This window comes from Guyanagaster necrorhizus (assembly GCF_019112545.1).
Source record: "Guyanagaster necrorhizus MCA 3950 unplaced genomic scaffold BT62scaffold_63, whole genome shotgun sequence".
Classification (NCBI taxonomy): domain Eukaryota; kingdom Fungi; phylum Basidiomycota; class Agaricomycetes; order Agaricales; family Physalacriaceae; genus Guyanagaster; species Guyanagaster necrorhizus.
Window position 1 is genome coordinate 11,093 of NW_025064942.1, and position 17,254 is coordinate 28,346.

A 17,254-nucleotide genomic window follows, 5' to 3' on the forward strand; every position below is an offset into this window, starting at 1 on the left:
TGCAATTTCTCTCTCCTACATTTATATACACAGATAAAAAATACAAAAACTATAAATAAAATAAGCTTATAAATATTTTCTCTTGTCTAGAACTAGACTATTATTCTGATCTGGCAAATGAAATATAACTCTTTTTGACAGTTCTAGAGCTCTGCAGAGCTTTATTTTTGTGACTCAGATCTGATGTACCTGACTGTAAGCCTGAACACTCTACTGTTTCACTTACTATGCCTGGAATTACTGTCAATCAACTGATCTGCAGTTTCAACCTATGCTAATGCTAGTCATAGATGATCTAAAAGACTAGCTGAGCATAATAGTTATTGCTTATTCTATTTCTAAATCTAGTTGAATACTCTATATCTGAGGAATCTTTATTTGTGTATTTCAAATCAAACTTGATGCACTAGCTATAGGCTAATGAGTTTTACTTTGCTTCTGCTCTTGATTTTGATATTAGCTGCCTTTAACACTCTACTGCTAGTCATAGTAATATACCATAAGTCCAGCTGTGAAACTAGTATAAAAGTATATTTCTCTGCAGATGTTGCAATTGCTAGTAGAATTTAAACTAAAACTTGAGACATCTTTTTTTAAAGCAAAAGTAGGAATATTGTTTATAGTGTTGATGTTGTTCACAGCATGAGCTGTAGAGTTTCAGTTGATTTTCAAGAAAATGGTAAAGGTGATAACTGAGATAGTACAAGATTTTCAACAGCTTATATACTAAGTAGCTACATCAGTAACTAAAATAAAGATTTTGACAAGAAATGAAATTATAAATAAGTAATTCTAAAGAATATATTCAAAAGTAACAATGACTTAGTGTATCCAACTTTGCAGCAATAGAAAGGTTTGATTCTTTATCACTATATAAAAAATATCAAAGCTTAACTTTTTAATTTTAATTCTCTAGGCATTGTGAATTTATAGAGTATTGTATATGAGATGCAGATTATTATCTTTTAGAATAAAAAAGTTATCAGCTATATAACAAGTAAAGAAACTAGAAGAGATTCTTTAAAATTATGATAACATTGCTAGACTTATAATCAATGAAAATTTGATTCTTGAGATGAAAATCTATCTGCTGATTATCTGACATCAAAGAATTAGAGCTGTTAGAAGGATTTAAATATCAGAACATAGTAAAGAAGATCATCTACTTAGTACTTGCTAACATAAAATCATATTATCATGATAGTTTATTGAGAGTCTCAAAGTGATCATATTCAACATAAAATAATTTTTGTTCTGACTATTATTTCTCTTAATCATCTTAATTTTTAAACTTCACCTCTTATCATTTCAACACTGACATTTTAATAGTATAATTTATACAGTCATATTATCTGTATATATTATAAATTAAGGCTTAAAGATTAAAAGAGGTTTATACTGATCAGACATTTCAGGCAAGGGGATTTGAACCTCAAGCTTCTATAATAGTAGCAGTATTATCCATTATACAATATCTGAATGATTAGTAGCATTAAGACAATATAAAGTATATATTAGTATGTAATGATAAAAACAAATAATAAATATACAGCAAAATTCTCTGTTCTCCCTTCTATCAGTTATATTATATATTAATACATATGTAGCTTGGTTAAACATCAGCTCAAGCACTTTTTTGATTATACATATCATCTTTTTGATTCCAGTAGTCTATGTTGTCATAGCTTCCTTTCTTAGCTACTGCCCTCTTTTTCTATATAAATCTCAGCAATACACATGACTCTCATTATTATTAGAGCCATAGATATTAGAATGAGGAAGCAGCCAAAAAATGAGATATAACTGCTGTGAGAATGTAGAGATCTGCCACTTTGAGGTGCTGGCCTTCACTCTTAGCTTTGATAGTCTCTTGTATGTGCATATATACTCACATTTTTTCAATAAACTGTTGATTAGATGGGGCTATACTGATAGATTTGAAAGCACACTGCTGATAGATGAGGTGTACTCAGATAGCTAATGCACAGTGGGTAGCTTCAGAGAAAGGAGGTAGTCAAAAACTTAAGTGATCACAAGCAGAGCCTGAATAGGATGAGTGATGCTCTTTAAGGTATGTTTTTCTCTTCTGATGATTACTGAAGAGAAAAAACCATGGAAACAGATTCTGAAGGACTAGATCCTGAGGATTCTACCTCTGAGAAGGTGTGCTCTATCTGTCAGCATAGAGAAAGTGCCAGACAATGAGAATAACATATCTTACCAACTGGCTGAAGACTGAAGGAGCTAATGGAATCAATAGGAATCAAAATAGTGCAGAGTCTCTCAGGTGAAGTACCAGCCTAGAAATACTGAGGAGTATCCAAAGAAAGAGCATCCTGTTATAAGAGGCAGGAAGCTAATTGGATAGTGAAAGTCTAGCATAGCCACCTGAATATTATATGTGATACAGAAGTCTACAGACCCTATTGCATTAGCTATTTTTCAGGCATGGATTCATCCAAAGTGAACAATCAAGGTTGACTAAGAGCTGGTCAACACCCTCTGAGATATAAACAAGGAGGAGATGATCTGAGCCCTGGATAAGATATATAAACCTAAGAAATACATTCAAAAAGAAAAAAGAGGTGACAAAACCATGCTCAAAATCCAGTTAAAAACCTTAGACTCACACTAAGTAGTCACTATGGAAGCACTACTGGATAGCAGCTCTATCAATGAAGATTTTGTTAAGCAGAATAGGTTCAACATGTGAAAGATCATTAGACCTATTTCTGTATATAATGCTGACAGAATGCTCAATGCTAGAAGCTCCATATCGGAGTATTGCAAGCTCTGAATAACCACAGAGGAAGGACACATTAAAAATATTGATTTTTCAGTCATCTGCCTTCTGGTTATAATCTGTATTGAAATAAACAGACTATACTTCAAGTTTTAAAGTTTCTTCATATATTACCTCTATAGGTAACAACCCAAGATAGACTATAAAGGAAAGGTAGTGTATTTGATGAGTGAATATGACAGCAGCAAGCATGCAATAACTGCTAGAGGTGTGAGCAATAGCATTTTAGAGCCTGTCAAGAGTTTTTAGCATTATTTCTGTGTATAAACATCTCTATTTATCACTATCTTTAGACTAACTGAATGTTTTAAGGCTATAAAAATAAATTAACTTAATACTGGTGCTAAGCTATTGTACATAGTCAAAGAAACTCTTCAGATCAGGTTAAAAAGAAAGGCATATTTTTCAGGATCTGAAAATAAACTCTGAGTGGTGCAAAATAACTGACTATGAGCCATCATCTTGAAGGTAGTGCAACTGTATCACCTGCCACCTGCTATATAGATCTATTTTATATACTGCATAAAAAAGAAATAGAATTAGAAACATATCAGAAAGTCTATCTATATGCTTTTCCTTATTCTTTTCCTTTGCTATACAATCACACAAGCAACAACATTTATCTATACACTAAAGTAGTGTCATGATTTTAGCTTCTAAATCATGCCCAGCCAATGCTTGATTAGAAGCAATGAGATAATAGCTTGGTTTAAGATCACCAAGACTTTTCTATACAGTATTTAAGTCAGTAGTATACAGTGATATACTCTAGTCTCAAAGTAAATGTCAGATGACAATTAAACAATCACAAATACAATACACTGCAATAGCTGAGATCCAACACTAACTAAAGATAAAGAAGAAGAATGAGAATGAGGATGAAGATGTATAGCATGATAATAAGAGAAAGAAGGTATGGAGATTGATAGACTATGACTGCCAGTGTTGGTACTGAAGTAGTAGTGACATAACAAGCTGTCACTGCAAAAGCCATGGGACCATGCAATTGAGCTGATACCTGGAGCTAACATGAATCTGGATTGCAAGATGTATCCACTTGAATAGATGGAGCAAGAGGAGCTTGATAAGTTCCTTCATAAGAATTTTACCAATAGAAGGATTCAAGTGTCTAAGTCTATGATAGCATCTCCTTTCTTCTTTGTTAAGAAGAAAGATGGAAAACTGAAGTCTGTAAAAGACTATTGAATGACCTAAGAATCAAGAACTACTATGCACTCCCACTTATTTCTAAACTCATAGACAAATTATCTGATGCAAAATACTTCACCAAGCTAAATGTATGCTGTGAATATATAACATTCAGATTAAAGAAGGGGACATGTGGAAAGTGGCATTCAGGATTAACCAAGAGTTATTCAAACTGCTAGTCATGTTTTTTGGGCTTATAAATTCACTGGTGATCTTTGAAAGAATGATGAATAACATATTCTAAAATTTAATCTCTAAAGGAAAAGTAATGATATACCTAAAAGATGATATAATGATTTTCTCAAAAATGCTCAAAGAGTATTGTAAAACTGTGCAGCAAGTGTTGCATATCCTACAAGAAAATAAGTTATATCTAAAACTAGAAAAATGCGAGTTTGAAACACTCAAAATAGAATACTTAAGCCTCATTATAGCAGGAGAGAAGCTACAAATAGATCTAGTGAAGATGGCAGAGGTATGAGAATAGCTAACACCTACTAAGAAGATAGAGCTGCAATCCTTTCTAGAGTTTACAAACTTTTACTGATGCTTTATAAAAGGCTATAGCAAGCTGGCACTACCACTAATCAACTACTGACCAACCTTACCGAGAAAGCCAAATAGAGATAGGATAAGTGCAAGAACAGGCATTTCAGAAAATGAAGCACTGAATCTGCTCCAACCCCATACTCACAATCCCAGTAGAGGGTGGAAGATTCAAAATAGAGGCTGATACATCAGAAGGAGCTCTTGGAGTCATTCTCAGCTAAGAACAAAAGAGGCAGTGGAAGCCCATCACATATCTATCCAAAGTGTTGTCTGCCACTGAACAGAACTACAAAATCTACAACAAAGAGTTGCTAGCTATTATAACAGCCTTAGATGAGTGATACTGCTTAATGGTGTAAAGTATGAGTTTGAAATCTGGATAGATCATTAGGACCTCCAGTATTTTGAGAGACTATGGAATTTGAACCACAGACAAGTATAATAGATAACAGAGTTAGCAGAATATCATTTCACTACAAACTCAGTGCTGCAAACAAGAAGGAAGACTTACTCAGTCAATGAGCAGACTATGACCAAAGAAGCAATCATAATGAGGAAATCATAATACTCAAATCCAAGTTATTTTATGCAAATGCTATAGTATTCTTTATTGTGCTGAAAGTCCTAAAGAAAGTTCAATGAGAGAAGAAATCAATCAAGAAAGCAGTACAACTTGCTTGCAACAATAGAGAAGAAGGATGAACTCTTAAAGAGGAGGTATATTATTTCTGTGATTGGCTGTACATTTCTGCTAACAAAAAGTTATGTGGAGAGATCATTGCAACATGTCATAACCATCTGACTGCAGAATATTTAGAAATAGCAAAGACCCAGGAATTAGTCACATGTGATTATTGGTGGCCAAATCTCAGACAGTCAGTAGAAGCCTATATGAAGGGATGTGAAACATATCAGTAGGTGAAACTAAGTACACAAAGGAGGACAGCACTGCTGCACTCAAACAAGATTCTATCAGACAAATGAAAGGTGATTTCCATAGATATAATAGGACTCCTCTCTGAGTCTAAGGGGCATGACACTCTTCTGATAGTAGTAGATCAATTTTTAAAGGATTATTGAATAAGGAGAGTTGTTTAGGGTCAATACAAGAGTGACACCATCTTGACTTATCATGTCTTATTTCTTTTTGTTGTCTTTAGAATTGTCTTTTCTTGTCTTTTCTCATTCTTCTATATATCTGGCACTGTGAGCAGTTCTTTTCTTACCCACTGCTCATGGAGAGATGCACTTTATAAATTCTCTCTTCAAAATTATATTGATCATATTGACTTTGGCTAAACCCAAGTGAGATCCTTTACATTGTCATCTAGTCACTGGCAGATACATTGCAAAAGAAGACCAAGTAGCTCTCACTACTATTCAGAAACAAGAAGATCAAATCAATACAGACATTCTCTCTTCTTCCCTTTTATCCTTTCATATCACTTCTCATCCACTATCACCTCTTGCCATCATGTCTGCAATGTCTGCTAAAAATTTCACTAAACTAGCACAGCAAGTGTTAGATCCAAGTGTCACATGAGCAGAAGCACATGATAAACAGAAGTCTTCTCACACTTTGAGGGCTTGACTGAGTTCACTGATGTGGATTCTGATCAGTGTGTCACAAGGCCTTAGGATTGGCTCAAGTGTAGAATGGTGTGAAGATAAACTTTAGCTTGAAGCTGGAGATTACCAGCAAGAGTGAGCCTGCTTAAATACTGTATAAGTTATGACTATTAATACTACTACCTATTGTATCCTGGTGTCCTTTGTACTCATTGTTCTTGGACATTGTTACTATACATAAAAGGCTGATTGTGTATTATTGGGCAATGCTGTTGCATTAAAAGACAATAACCATTCTGGCCTAGTTGTGATGACTAATCTGTGCTCCATGATCCTAAGTGCTCATTCAGGCACTCTGACTAAGCATAAATAGGGGTTAATCAAGAAAAGATAGAAAAATCATAACAGCAAGTGGCTAATCTCACCAAATTAGTCATGATGCAGACTCAAGCTGCTAGCCCTTCAAATGCAGCTCCAGTGGCTACTCCAGTTTCAGCTTCCACCTCAAACTCTGAACTCTTCTTAGATCCTTCAACATTAAACCCCACTGCTGGTATGTCACCTTCTATCTTTTTTTTATTTTTCAAAGTCAAGATAGCTACTATCACATTCATCATCTAATACAAACTTCACATCTCAGACATCTACAAACTAGATACATGGCATCATGATAAGGCAGAGCAGTGACATGCCTGGTGCATGTCCAGATATGTAATTTTATGAATCATGATGACATATTGACTATATTTCAGTCTGCTATGTGTATAATAAAGATTATAGCTAGAGCACAGTGAAATAGGACTTGTCTGACAACTGGCTTGAGTGATGATTAGTGGAGAACATGACCTAGCTGTAGAATAATACCAGAGGGGGTCATACTGTACATGATATTCTAGCAGTTGACACTAAATGTCCTAATACAAGAGCAAAAAGATTCACTAAAAATAAAGAGCACATTATCAAAATTTGGTCAAAGCTTCACATGTGACTTTGTGTCACATTTACTAATGACATATTGATGAGCTGAGAGACATGTTCTAGAACAATGCATTGATGCACAATGAGATAAACCTGAATATCTGAAGTATTGGCTGAGAAATGAGAAGATTTGATGAAAGTAATAATCACAGAAATGATCCCAGGAGTCTGGAATGACTCCTGCATATAGATTAATTACCTTGAGGAGATAAAAAGCCAAGAGACCAGTGGCCAAGCCATTAACAGAGCTAACTGGTGCCATATTGCATAGAAATAAAAGGCACAGTCCTGACCCAGAGCAGAATATGTATGTCAGAAGTGACATGCACATATATGACATGTGAGAGACTCCAGAACAGAGTTTCATGCATTGAAACTACTATATTTGGTGTCTCATAGTAAGTACAGTAGTAGCCTATTTAAATACCACATTATAAGAGTCGTAGACAAGTTTCTGACCCTCCACAGTTGCAGTGTATTGGGCACAAAGGTGCATCACAACCCAATACCAACTCATATGCTAATCTTCCTCCTTCCAATAAATTATTTTTTCCCTCTATCACTTGCTCATTAAATGCTGCTGCTTAGTCATTTCATTTCTCAGATTGTTTGTTCATAGATACAATAATACATGTTATTAATCATAGCACAAATATTAGATATCAGGAAGATCACAACCATTTATAAATATGCTCTAATCTCTGCTCTCAGCAGAAAATCCTACTGCTGCCACAGCTGATATTAACACTCAAGTTGCCACTGGTCATACTCATAGTCTATTTAATGTCTCACTACTGCCTTTCTTTTGTTCACCACTGGAAGGTGCTGTCACTTACAAGCATCAGACTAAAATCTGTTGTATATTCTATCTTTCTTAGTCACATGAGTCCTCCATTAATGATGAAATTTCCAATTCTAAAGCTTTCATAGCTCATGACATGTTTCACAAAGCAGTTCAAGATCTCACATCCTCAAGAGTCAGTTTCCTGTTGATAAAGCTAGATCTAAAACAAACATTTCAACAAATCTCTGTGTGACCCAAAGACTGGCACTTGCTGGGTTTCTCTTGGGCAGGAAAATTCTACCATGACCTCATACTCTGCTTCAGGCTATGCTCTGCTCCATATATTTTCAATTTTTTTGCAGAGGCTCTTCATTGGATTATTTGGCATTATATCCCAGCATATCTATAGCACTATCTTGGTGACTTTTTGTGCATTTTTTTCTAATGCATTCTTATGAGACAGTTCAGAAAGCTCTAGAATGGATGCTGGCACTTGAGCAACAGCTGAGTTTATGTTTTCAGCTAGCTAAAATCAATGGACCTTCAACTGTTATTGAATTCCTTGGTCTCATCCTCAATTTCATCAAAATAGAAGCATAGCTTCCAGATGCTAAACTAGCATACCTTCAGAAACTCCTTCACTCATAGAGTTCACATCATTTATGTTCTCTTTGTGAGCTAGATAAAGTTACTGGCTACTTGCAATTCTGTTCTCAAGTTATTGTGATCTCTCAAGCATTTATTTGAGCAATACATGACTTCTCATCTTCATTTTCATCACTATTTGTGCAACAGTGCATCTCTCTCTCTGTTCAAGCTGACATTGATTGGTGGCTTAATGTTGCCTTGCATTAGAATGGAATACATCTCCTGCCACCAAAGCATGAGATAGTTCACATCTACATAGATGCTTCTGGATCTAAAAGAATTAGTAGTATTTTTAGCTCACACTAGTTCTCTATACATATGCCTTGCTGGATTCACTATCTTGATATACAGATGAAGAAAATGTATACTGCCCTCCATGCTGTCTTATGTTGGGGTGATACCTTTTAGTATAAGCACATTATCTTCCACATCAACAATGAAGCTGTTGTTAATACACTGAACAATCATACAATCTAGTCTGCTCCTACAATGCAATTCCTTCACCAATTCCCCAGTATAGTATGCCACCTTGACTTCTCTTTCTCTTCTATTTGGTTATCCTCCACTGATAATGCACTTGCTGATGCTGCTTCTCACTTTTCATATACATGCTTATTTCAACTTGTCTCCTACTCAATAAAAAACCTTCCTCAAAACACCTCCAAATTAGTGGCATCAAAGACATGAAACCTTCCCAAGACTATTTCCTTCTATCTCTGGCATGGCCTTGCATCAAGCACATGTTTCATCTATAGTATGGGTGAAAAATTCTTTATCAAATTTGTCCAGCTCCACTCTGTCTACAATACTAACAGATCAGTTCTTCCAGCATCTCAAGATACATTCATATAGTGGATTGCATCCCTGGACCTCTGATTTTACCCTAAAACTATCAAAAAATATCTCACATATATCAAATTAATGCACATCAATCTTGACATACTATTTTCAGCCACAGAATCCCTCATATTACAGCATATTATCTATAGTATTGAGTGTTTTCACAGTGAAGAGATCCTGCATGTGCACAAGGTGAAAACAGAAACAGTAGAATGCTATTCACTGATCACATCTACACTAACACACACACAATACTTTTAGTTCATGGGAGGATTATAATGCAATAAAAGTAGTCACAGTAAATATAATTGTCTTCTTCAGTGAATCTACAGTGCATGAATAGCAATAGCATGTATACAACAGTCCCAAGTCTCTCTAAGCCTCAAAGCTTTTCATTTTATCAAAACAAGAGGTGGAAACAGGTGTTGCCAGACCTCAAGGCAAAGATACTGTAGCTCAATACAATACATCAAAACAGTCCCCCAAAACTCTCAAGAGATTCCAAGCACAGCCCAGATCAAATAAAAATCCCTAACACATACAATATACAACTTAAAGCTTAGTGCTCTAAGCAGAAACCAATCACAAACATATCCACAAGTGTGAAAGAGCTCAGATCTCTGTACACAAGCTTCCAAACTGATTATAGACCCATGAGATTTGAACCTATACAATCTAGAGATACAAAACACAGTAAACACAGTCTGACAGATCCAAAGGGTTTGAACCTCTGCCACCTGTAGTGCTACACATCACAAATACCTCAAAACTCAAGATGACACCCTTCAGACACTGCTCTCTTATTCTCAGGTTAGAGTGCAATCTAAAACCTCTTATTAAATCAGACTCAAATCTCTTGTGAGCTTTTGTGCCTTGCTTAGTTCTCAAATATCTCTTAATGATATCAATAAGAAGTCTATTCTCTTATCTGAAGTTACAAACACAAACCCAGAGCTAGGGTGCAAAGCTTTCTGTATCCAATACACCACAACTGTGAGAGATTGGAAACTTGTATTCTACTCATACAACACAGTATTTAAATACTCTACTATAGTATCTTTAAAGCATGGGACTCTATGCTAGATCCTATGGGTATTATTTACATGCATATCACAGTTGCCATGCTTATTCTGTTCTAGATTAGGACTGTGCCTGCTCTTCCCTCACTAGCTTACATCAGCTAACTGGCCTAGCCAGATCTGCTCACTTTCTTATTTCTCTGGTGAAGCATTCTGATATCTGAGAACTGTTTGAGACCCCTGGAGTTATCTCTCATCTCTGGAGTCAGTCAGAATGACTATGTTCTCTTTTCCAGTGGCCAGACATTCCATCTGACTCACAATATATACCACTTCTGATCTGGCACACATCAATTAATCCACCTAATGGGTATGTGTCATGCCTTGGTATAATGTAGAGTCCCTCACAGTATTATACATACTAAGGCACCATAATTATGCATGCAAGTCTCTGAGTGGTATGTGCACTATTTATCTCTTTAGTAGTATTTCTCTATTTATTATTTTGTTGTCATTATTTTATTTCTCTATTCAACAGCCAGTTATTTAGATACTTTTCTTTGGGTCTCAGTTCTCTGTTCTAAAGCATGTCCCATCAGTACATCAATGGATGTGCATCCTTGATCAATGTGATCAGAATTGCTGATCATATTTCAATCATATTCTTTTTATCTTTAGCATATCCTCTTGTAATGGTATTGGTGCATTTAGGGCCAAGCACTGAGACCTCACATGCAGTCTAACCCCTCTTGTATTAGTCTGTTCTTAGGCCATGCACTCTGCTCATTGTTACTTCAGTTTAGCCTTATGATGGCTCAGTTTCTGTGTGCTCTTATCCTATTCTCAGTTACATGCTTACTGAACTGGAATGCAGTCCATGTATTCTCAATTTTTGCAATTTTACATGCCTAAACATGGAGAGGGTGTGTCAGCATTCTTGATTGGGGAATGCAGGTGCAATAAATGATGTGAGTAGAGATTTGTTGAAAATGTTATGTACTCTCCAATTGAATAGAAGGTGGAGTTTATAGGTGGAACTGCCAACTTTAGCAGTAATGGTGAAGGGTCCTGTGCATTTGTCAGTGAGTTTCTGTTTCAGTCATGGGAGGTGGAGGTTGGTCATGTCCAACCAGACTTTGTCATTGATATTATATGTGTGTGCTGAGGAGCAGTGTTTGTTGTAATATTTCTTCATAGATGTGGCCACCTTTTCAAGGGCAGCTCAAGTTTCATCATGGATTTTAGTCATCATAGATGTGAAGTTGAAAGAGGCTGGAGTCATTGTATATGTGCATGCAGTATGAGAGACATTAGGATGTCAACCATAGTTGATCAAGAATAGTGTCTTTCCTATTGTAGAGTGAATCCAGTTGTTATGTTGAAAAGTGGCCAATGCAAGCCACTCAATCCAGTCATCTTGTTGGTAATTGATGAAGAATCAGAGATACTTTTTGATTTCTTGGTTTACCCTCTCCATCTGTCCATCAGTTTGTGGATGATATGCTGTAGAGGTGTTACAGTGAATATTTAATAGTTGGTACAAGTTGTCAAGGAATTTTAAGATGAATTGTGGTCCTTGATCTGAAATAATGACTTTGGGCATATCATATTTGGCATACACTTTATCATGCAGGATTTTTTCCCATCCTTCTAATGTTAATTCAGTTGAACACAATATTGAGATGATCACCTTTGAGAATCAGTCAACTATGATGAGGATTGCATTATAGCCATTACAATCAGACAATCTAGTGATCATATCCACTGAGGTATGAGTCCATGGCAACTGAGGGACCTCATTCTGATGGAGTGGTGTGGCCTATAGTTGCATCGACAATTTGCCTCATTGGCAGATTTTGCATTCTTTGACATATCATTCAATGTCTTGGCCTATCTTTGGCCACCAGTATTCCCACAACACTAATTCCTTAGTCCTGGCAATTCCTGGATGTCCTGCTGTTGCATGATCATGACATGTGGCAATGATTTCACCATGGAGTCTCTGGTCTTGCAGAATATAGATCCACCCATCATAACAGATTAATCCTTCTTTTTTAGTCATCCCTCACTTGTGATTCAATGATGGGGCCACATGTTAGTTCTATTTGCCACTGTCTTATGTCATGCTCTTGATCCTCTCATGGATCTCCTCTTCTGTCAGCATCATCATCACACCTGAAAATGTTCAGGCTTTAGTAATACTACCTCCTCATTGTCATCTCCTTCTTGATTGTGGTTGGCTCATTGGCTGAGGAGGTCTGCTTTCTTGTTGGCAACCTCAGCTTTGTGATGAAGAGTGTACTCATACTGAGATAGTTTGGTCACCCAGTGAGCTTGTGGCTGATTAAGTTTCTGGGGCATGCAGAAGTATTGGAGGTTCTAATGGTCTGTCCATACTTCAAAAGTCTGCATTGCCCTGATCAGATCATGTTGCCATTCCTCCAGGGTGAGCATTATTGTGAGAAGTTTCTTATCATAGATTTCATACCTCCACTTGATGACAGTAAGTGCCTTTCAGAGAAAAGCCACTGGTTGCCATTTTCCATTCTGTTCCTGGGAGAGTACTGCTCTGATCACTCCCTCACTTGAATCAGCTTCCACTCTGAACTTCTCTTTGTGTGTCAGGATTGCTAGGACCACATCTTCAGCAAGCCATTGCTTTAAGTCATTAAATGCTGATTGTTTGGAATATCCTCAGTTTCAGGGTGTGTTTTCTATTAGCTGCATTATGAGTTGCATGATCTTGCTGTAGTCTTTGATGAACCAGCAGTAGAAGTTGGTGAATCTGAGGAAGGATTGTAACTCCTTCTTCTTTATTAGTTCAGGCCACTCCGCCACTCCAGCTATCTTGATTGGGTCCATTCAGATGCTTCCTTCACTAATGATCACCTCCAGATACTCTGTTTCTAAAACTTTAAACTTGCACTTCTCTGCTTTGAGGAAGAGTTTATGCTTCCTCATTAGTGCCAGTATCTGCTGGACTAATCTTTGATGCTCCTCCTGCATTTTTGACATGATGAGGATGTTATCAGGATAGATTGTCACCTTTTCTGTGGCAATAAGATTCTTGAAAATATCATTCATCATCCATTGAAAGATTGCCAGCAAGTTGGTTAGTCTGAAGAACATGACTGTGGGTTCAAATAGCCCCTGGTTCATTCAGAATGCTGCTTTCCACTTGTTGCCCTCCTTTATTCATACATTGTTGTACTCTCATTAGATGTCAAGCTTCATGTAATATTTTGCTTCTCATAGTTTATTCATTAGCTCTGAGATTAGCAGCAGCAGATAGTAGTTCTTGATTGTCATCTCATTGAGCTTCTGGTAATCTTGTACTAGTTGGAGTTTGCTATCCTTCTTTTTGATGAAGAAGAATGGCAAAGCTATAGGAGATTTTGATGGTCAAATCCACCAGCTAGAGAGATTCTCTTTCAGGAACTTGTCAAGTTCTTGTTGCTCCTGATTGCTCAGAGAGTAGGTCTTGCAATCCAGGTTGGTATTTGCATTGGAGATCAGTTTGATCATATGATTGCAGAGTTTGGATTTCAGTAATTTGTTAAAACTTTCTTTAGCAAATAGGTCTTGGTAATTCCATGCCCATTCCAGGATCATTTCTTTGAATCTCTTTTTCTCCCTCCCAGTGTTTGCTTTGGCAGCAAAATCATTTTTGTGGTGTACCATGAGAATATATAATGCTTGTTGGATATTGATGGCAAGGATAGTTTCTCCATCCTCCATTTCTTCCTTCCATCAGTTCTCAGAGTCTTTATTGGGTAACTCAAACAGGAGTTTTCAGCACTTGCAGTGTGCAAATGTGATTTTCCCAGTCTTCCAATTGACCAGAAGATTGTGATGAATGAGCCAATCATGGCCTAAGAACACCTCCTGGGTGCCTAGGTCAGTGACAGCTAAGTCAATTTGTTTGGAGTGATCACTGATAGTGAGGCATAACTCAATGAATTTTGTTATTGAACCAGCCTGGTTCTTGGTGCCATTGGCATTATAGACTGGGATAGAGGCAGCAGTTGCCCTGGTGGAAAGGTTGTGCTTATTGACAAAAGCACAATTGATAGAACTTCCTGTACAGCCACTATCAATCAGAGCAGTTACCACATGTACAGACTGATTGGTGAGTGTTTTGATCTGGGCCTTGGTCATCAGATCCCATTCTGAGGTCTTTGTTTATCAGACATATCTTTAGGGTCCCCAAAGTTCATTGAGCCATTCTAGAGCTCAACATCATTCTGCCTCCTTCATTCCTTTGATCATTCCATCAATGACCTCTTCTGCTCAGGTCTCATGTACCCAATTCTTGAGTACCACCTTGGCTGCCTCCTCTATTGGTGCTTCTTTGATGGCTCTCTATGTCTATTTGGTGTCAAATGGTTTGAGCCACTTCATGGGAGTTGCTCCCTCTGGTCAGCCTGCAGGCAGTTGAGTTTTCATTAAAGGCAATTCTTTGGTGGTGTGTGCAGCAGTGGGAGATTTGGGTATATTTGAATGCATGCATAATTTAGATATGGGAGTAGCTACAGAAGTATTATCAGTCTGTCCAGCAGCTGTTGGTTGTACACCATATAGTCCTTTGGCTATTCTAGTGGAATCACTCACTAGTCAGCCTTATCTTTTATCTTCTCAACCTTCATGTCTGCACTGAGCTCTTCAGCTTCCTTTTGTAGCTCAGCAATCTGTGCACATATCTCTTCTCAGGTGCATTTCTTCTTCAGGTAGTCCCTTGACATGTGCCCTTTCTTACCACAGTTTAAGCATTTGCCCTCCTTCTTTAATTGGTCAATGTCTATTGGCTTGCTACTTTCAGTGTATGTGGTTTTCATCCCTGTCTTCTGTGTCCCATAAGAGGGCATAGTGGTTAATGAGGCACTAGTCTTGCTGGGTCTGGTTTGGTTGCCAGGCTTCAAATTTGAAGTTGATAGCTGATTTGGCTTCCAGTAGTCCTGAAAATTGAATTGCTCCACTTTTTGCCACTGCTGCTCCTTGTACATGTTGATGATTCTTTCCTTCCATGTGTCATACCCTCTCAGGATATTCATTCTGATATCTGATATCATCTTGATGTAAGAAGGTGAGGTACTCTGCTTGAGTGCTTCCACTATTTGTCCATCATTGGCAATATCATCCTGGATCCTGGTGAGCTGTTTCAATTCATCAAAGAACTCTGTGACTGACTTGTTGCCTATTTTGTATTCCTTGATCTTCAACTTGTATACTTCTTGCACTGCCAGATCAATGAATTTATCTGTGAGCATCTGCTTGGAAACCAGCCATGATGGCAGTCAATGATGCTGCCTGGTTGTGGAGTAGAAATTGGGGGAGATCAAAATTCACCATATCTTCATCTTGTCTTTGAGATATGATGAGGCAAAGGTGATCCAGTTCATGTCAGTTCCAAGGAAGGCAGCATAGACTTTGAAGTATTGTTCACAGTCTATTAAGAATCAATCACTGTCATTGGAAGCTCTCTTGAAGGGGTGGGGCTTCCTTAATAGATTAGGGTAGCATTGTAAAATGGCAGTGTTCTCAGGCAGAGCTTCCATTAGATTCAGCCATTGGTCAAAAGAGGGGTGATACCACTTGGCTGATGGCCTGAAGAAGGAATGGAGGGAATTGTTGTCCACCATGGGACTTCCTATGGGTCCTGCTTCTCTTCATACTATTACCCCATTTCACACAGTGAACCCTAGTCGGATGACCTTGGGGTTGTCCTTGACTGGCTCTTTGCTGCTACTCTCAGCCTTGTCTGGTGGTGGTTGTCTGCCAAGGAGTTGGCTACCCTTGCTGGTCCAGAGATTTCAGGATCCAGTGGGTCTAAAGACTGGCTGAGGTCAGGACCTAGATAGCTAAGTTGCTGAGGATTGGATCGATAGCATTGTGTAGGAGTATCAGCTCCTGCTAGTTCAGATTGATGGTGCCATGTATACAGCTTATTTCAGGACTGTAGATGGAGTCTACAGCATTGGTTGAATATTGTACTTTGATTTGTACTTTAGCAGTTTGCTAAGGTGATCCTCCAGGTGCCTTCTGTTATAAGAATCAATAGCATATTTAGTGGTGGAATATTGCCAAATATCCTGCCACTCATCATTGTCTGAATAGATATACTTCTGCCTCATTTCTAAGCATCCTTCCACAAGAAGGCTACTCCCTTCCTATACAGCTCTTCATACTCCTTTTCTCTGTTTTGTTGTATTTCTTCAGCCAGTGCTTTATTGTTGGTTTCTTCTTTCAAATATTCCTATTGCCCCCACTTAAAAGGGATATCCCAGATCCCCTCTACACCCTCATCCATGTCTTCCTCTTCCTCACTGTTCTCAGCAAGGTAGTCATCATGCAGGTCATAGGTTAGAGGGTCCTGTGGCCTAAGAGTCACCAGAGATCTGATTGTCATCATTGATGGTAGTGCTGGGGCCAGGTCAAGCAGGAGACTGCTCAATGGGTCTGGCTCTAATCTCAATATCACTCCTGTAGCCACCTTGCACTCAGTGCTCCTCCAATTCATGGTAATATTGGCAGAAGTTTCTGTAAAATTGAGGATTGAGGAAGAGGGCTGTGATTCTTCTGCCAAGGAATCTTCAGAGTTCTCAGTCAGAGACATGGGCATTGAGGAGGACTTGAAGCCCATAGGCATCAAGTATAGAGTCAGTGTAGGAGGGAATGATATCTGTATTAGCAATAGTGGACTGACTGAGTTCTCTTTTGACAGGGGGATAAGTGCACCATCTAGTTTCACTAGCAGTAATGGCTTTGGCCAACCCTCCCTATGGGTCAGTACTACCAGAGGTGCTGGGCTCTTGAAAGGAGAAGGGCTCAGACTCTGTCTGTATTCTATATCACATA